The sequence below is a fragment of the Mytilus galloprovincialis genome, chromosome 3 (genome assembly GCF_965363235.1).
Source record: "Mytilus galloprovincialis chromosome 3, xbMytGall1.hap1.1, whole genome shotgun sequence".
In the NCBI taxonomy this organism is placed as follows: Eukaryota; Metazoa; Mollusca; class Bivalvia; order Mytilida; family Mytilidae; genus Mytilus; species Mytilus galloprovincialis.
Window position 1 is genome coordinate 947122 of NC_134840.1, and position 6000 is coordinate 953121.

The following is a 6000-nucleotide window of genomic DNA, read 5'->3' on the forward strand; positions in this document are numbered from 1 at the left end:
TAATTTTTAGTTGACAGCACAAAAGGTTGAATGAATAAATAATAACTACATTGTCTAAACCTTTTTATTAATAATTTTTAATTCATACATTTTATACAATATCATAATCACATAAAACACTGCAAGTATATTTTTTATTGCACAAATAAAACAATTTTCCATTAATGATGTTCACGAAAACACTCATCTTCGCTAGCCAAGGGTTACAATCTACTCCCGCTCTCTTCACCCTTGGCGGATTGAGATAAAATTTCGGAGACACAAGGTAAGGATTTTTATTGGTTGCAGTCAAAACTCGCTGCATCCAATCAAAAAACGCATATAACATGATCACGTGTAAGTGTAGAAATTGTTTGTAAACAATTACCACGTGTTTATTGTGCAACAAGTCTTCACATTCCTAAACATACCACTATTTAGTGACAACTTGAATGTTTTTAATCAACCAATAGAAGTTCCTGTGTATGTTTCATGCACAAATGCATGAATGTTGACGTATATTTTCATTTCCAGCTTTACCAAGTGTGTAGAATCTAGACGCTACCGTGTTTTTACCTCAAAATGCTACCATTGGTCAATAATAATGTATTCGGAATGGGCGTGATTTTTATCTTCCGATAGATGGCGCAACATTGTTATCACAAATGTTGGCTCAATCCGCCAAGGGTGAAGAGAGCGGGAGTGGATCGTAACCCTTGGCTAGCGAAGATGGAAAACACTACATGTATGCTAACGAAACAGTAATGAAATTTCACTTCTCCAAATAATTGACAACTTCTCCGAACTCTCTCATGAAAAGAGTAGTTACTTCTCCCTCTCAAAGCTCCTAGATTAGGCCCTGATGTTATAAAATTTGTTAGAGGATGGAACCCGACATATCAAGCACTCTTCAATAGCCAATACAGCAATTATGATTACTCTAGATGCCATAATATCACCTACAACTAAGATAATGTGGATATAAAGATTGGATAGATTAAGTCTATGGATCTAATAAGTATGCTGGTGAATACTCTTTCAAATGATTTTTTGCTATGTTTGTCAATGTCATAATGGTCACTGCCACTGGTAAAGATTATGTTGAGAGAATAGACAAACAAAAATACACCACAAGGAACTGTGTGTTATGATTACCAGTTTGGGAAATTTAGATCAATATTTATCCAACTGGACAAATATTATATCAACAGCAACTCAAAAATGTTCAAAGCTTAATGAATTAAAAGATGTTTCACGTACAAAAATGTACATTTATACAGTCTGATTTTTTCAGTGTTCACCGTTCTGTTTTTGTGGTGTGATATTTTTGTAAGGAGGAAACCTGATGAAATTTGACCTTTCCATCAAAATAATGTTTAAATAAACCTTCTTTACCTACTACATCCAGTTGTGACTAAAATATAGGAAAATTTATGTATTTTCTGGATAATATTCGGATATTAAAATCTTGGATATTTTATCTGTGTCTGTACAGATGATCAATGCAAACTGCGCACGCACAAAGTTGTTTCCAACATTTCCGGTTTAGAAGAATATTAAAATTGCATAAAAGTGCATTTTTTATTACATCTGTATGATGTGGTTTCTTACATTGAATAGATTAAAAAATAATTTCGGACTTCATTTAAGCAATAAACTGACTATACTGCTATTTAACGTTCCCTTAGTGAATCGGAGTTATTCCCCTTTTCCCAGAAAGTGCACTTTTTTTAAAAACTTGTGAGAATGATCCATTCACAACAGTACATGATAAACTGCTTGATAAATGAATTAGGTATTGACAATTCACTAGAACTCAACATATACCACACCGACATTTAACAAGGAGGAAATCTTCAATAATTTAAATAGATCTGTTATATTTTTCGAAGAACTGGATCGTCTTCCTTTTCTGTATTAGATACACAGGCATATAGGCCATGATTTTTTTTCTGATACGAGTGCCTGTAATAAGATACCAGACTCTCTGAGACCGGCAGTCAAGGCTACAAAAATGTGATCCTAACAAGGTATATTGAAGGGATAAACACAGATACTAATACACGAATTTAATATTGAAGTCAATTATGTCAAGGACCGGCAAGTTCTAAAGAATATCTCATTTAATTCCATCGAAAATAAATTCCTTTATTTAAGAATATGTTCTGTTGCCGCCTTTATTTTTTTAGACTTACAATTGGTTAATTTTTTGTTATTGAATATCTTTTTTCAGCATTATGTTTGCTATTTTTGTACTTTTTGATATTGATGTTTTAAGGTTCCCTGTATCCCCATACCTGAATATTAAATTTGAAAAAGTCTTAATACTAGTATTACAAAAAGGAAAACATATGGCCGTGGATACCTGATGAGGATAGTTCTACGGGTCTATGCAACTGTAATGATTTTATAGGGATAGTGTATGCAATATATTACCTATAATATCACAATCCTAGGCTTGAGTCAATTGCTGTCTTTTAGGCCGCTCGTCAACTGGGGACGTCCGATCAGGATAACAACTATTATATGACTGCCCAATAATCCATGGGGAATCCCGGAATTCCTTTGTATGACGTCGTAGTGTAAATGGATAACGATAAAGCCAAGTGTTCCGAATAAACTGCTGGTATACTGAATACCATATTCTTAACATTCCTCCCTCTTTCCTAGAAATGAATCCTTTCGTTAGAATAAAGTTATAGGTATTCCTTTTACTTGACACTAAATGGTACAAACGGTTTGAAGTTTGATGCAGGAAAATAAATCCTTAATTTGGAATACAGTTAATTGTCTGTAAATCGAATACATGTAGCCATAACGTTGGAATGTCACAAAATGATCACAATAAACTATGTACAATAACTATGTACAAAATGAGTACTATATACAAAATATCCGCCATGACTTAAATGATGCTGTAGACATCTGTAGCGTTCTTGGTCGTAATATTGGCTATTTCTTCTACGCTACACAAAAAAATGTTTGCCAATTTTTCACAGATATCCTTTATCATCAACGATGAGCCAAAATCCTCAAACACAGAATGTAAATACGGGGCATCTGTCTCCAATACAATATCCTTCAATTTCATGTTACATACTAGAGACCTATATTTTGGATATTTTTGGTCATTTAGGGTGAAAGGTGAAATGCCAAATTTGCAGTTTGGAAATGACGTTTTCCATTTCCGATACATCATTTCATCTCCGTTAAAACAGTGCCTGTGTAATTTAAAGTGTTTCGGCAGCAACCGAACAAGTGTATTTAAACATATCTCATCAGTACGTTCATCTCCTCTGCAATGAATAACCAATGGTAAATCTCTTTTAACTGCAATTACAATTTGTTTTTCAAAAAACTTGATCTGTTTTTCTACATCCCATTTCCTCCCACTATTATCTAAACCACACTCACCGACAGCAACCACTCGATTCGCTTTTAACAGCCATTCCAAATCCGAAATCCATTCATTTAGTTTTGATGTGTTTTCCATCTCCACAATTCGTGGGTGAATGCCGAAAGTTAATTTAATCCTGTTATCCTGCCTAATTTTGGATCTTAAATCACTAGACGGCCAGTTTCTGGGATAACAGTAATTGCTAATAAGATGGGAAATTTGATAATCTTTGTTGCTCCAAGTCCAAAAAAAGTGAGGTAATGAAATGGTGCCTATTTTTTTTTGATAGCATATCCAAATGAAAATGAGAGTCCGTAAGGTGTAGAGTCTCCTTTACCTCCAAAACTGGTCTTAAAGATTTAATTTTTTCAACGGAAATAATGTTCTCGCCCATTTCTGTTTGTTGTATCAATGAAGCTAATATTCGCCAATGTAACAAGAACGGTATACTGTATGGGGGTTGAACTATGATATTTTTACTTCCAAATTCAAATACGTATTCATTCGTGGCATTAAATATGGATACCAGTTTTAAATCTTTTCCCTGAAAAATGGGCTCTGAATGCTTGGGATAAACACAGATTTTGTCAGCTAAATTGCAGAGATCTTGTAGAGTATCACATTCGAGTTCTTTAGAAACAACATCCAACAAACCATTCATTAAGTTAACCCAGCGTTCATATTTGTCTTCCGTGAACTTTATACTTGTATTCTTAATGTCAGATTGATGGCATTCTGCAATATGAGCATCTAAAACACTATTCTGAGCAAATTGTATTTTACACTGCCAGCAAGCAGTTTGGGCGGCAACATACCACGGTAGATGCGTTCTTAAGACATGTCTGCTGACATTAGTGAAAATTCCCGAACACGTCGGACACTTTCTTCCCTTATTGTATCTCTTTGTACATGTTGTACTCGCACGAATATACATTGCATCATTTTTTGGTAGTTCATCCTCAAAAGGTCCATAGTCCGGCTCAAATTCATCATCTTCATGCATACTGCAGGAATAAGTAAAATATTGAGATGAGACATACACAATAAATATAGAAAAGTTTCTTTATAAGCAAAAATTATAAGCAAAAATTATAAGCAAAAATTGCGCACACATTAATACATGTAGTAAAGCTTAAAAATATGTTACACTTTGGCTAAAAATTTCTTTTCTAAGTAACAATAACTATATTACAATATTATACATAAATAATGATTATCTGCAACAAAATCATTAATCTTCTACATAGTCTGATAAGTAGGCAGGTTTTTTCCTGTGCCTCCGCCTACTTAACATATCAGATTCAACAGCAGATGCATCCATTTCATGGACATGAAGATCCCCATTGATATTCTTCTCACAAATGTCGGTTAGAGCTTTATTCTCTGAAGAAGTCGAATTACAGACTGTGTGAGACACCAGAGGATCTGTCGCACCCACAATAGCAGCATCACCAATAAAATGAGACATCAGAGGATCTGACGAACTCATGACATTAGTGTTTTCTTTAAAAATATCTGGCAATCCAATTGGGCATTCGTAAATCTCGTTGGTTTCTTCATCCATCGTTTGATCCATTAATTGATTCCTCATCCTTTTAATCCAGATTGGAAGTTCTCTGTCTTCGCAAAGTTTAATTCTGTCATGATGAATCCAAGATTCTGTTTTCCTATCCTTTATCTTGTATAATACAGGTGAACGCCAATACGGTCCTTTCCACGGAGATTTCAATTTGGCAGACTGCCCCACCTTTGTAGCTTGATTGAGTTTGTAAACGACATCTCCGACATTATACACATTCTGGTTATATTTCAAATCGTATATGCCTTTTTGTCGTTCCTGTGAAGCCTTCAAATTATCCCTGGCAATGTCATGCACCCTGTTTAAATTCTCCACTAGATCTTTAATATATTGTGGAACTTCTTTTCTGTCAGCATTCCAGTTTGAAGTGCCTAAAATTACATCAATTGGTTGAAAAACTTCTCTTCCCAGCATCATCATGTTAGCAGAGAATCCTGTTTGTGAGTTACGTGTTGCTCGGACGGCTCCAACTAGTTGTTGTAAAAATAAATCCCAGTTGTGTTGTTTACTTTTGATGAAACATCTTATTGTCTGTAGTATTGTTCTGTTATACCGTTCCACTTGTCCATTAGATGACGGATGATATGGTGTGGTTCTAGTCTTGGCTATTTGTAGTAGTTCACAGAGCTGTCTTACTAGATTTCCATCCATGTTTTTTCCTTGGTCTGTGTGGAGCTCAATCGGACAGCCAAATCTAGAAAAGAAATGATCCACTAGGGTTCTTGCCACAACTTCAGCTGTCTGTGTTGCAATTGGGAAGCATTCTAACCACTTTGTATACTGATCAATTACCATAAGCAAATATTTACTTTCTGTTTTTGTAACAGGAAGAGGCCCTAAGATGTCCATGTGCACTCGTTCCATGGGGAAACCAGCATGGTATTGCCCTAGCTTCGATCTGGCAGTTCGTGTTGATTTTTTGTTAAGATTACATGTAGTGCATGATTTCACATACAGTTTGCAGGATTGCGTCATGTTAAACCAAACAGCTATTTGTTTCAGTTTTTCTAATGTTTTATATTGTCCCATGTGACCAGACGAGACA

General features: G+C 35.0%; 1 protein-coding gene across 1 annotated transcript in view; it reads right to left on the reverse strand.

The window, feature by feature from the left end:
* Window positions 1-1556, reverse strand: part of LOC143066896 (E3 ubiquitin-protein ligase TRIP12-like) — an 82879-nt gene extending 81323 nt beyond the window's left edge. The window contains exon 1 of the mRNA XM_076239722.1: window positions 1375-1556. The gene's annotated coding sequence lies outside the window, so the exon portion shown is untranslated. The remainder of the gene's footprint in view (window positions 1-1374) is intronic.
* Window positions 1557-6000: the final 4444 nt, after the last annotated feature.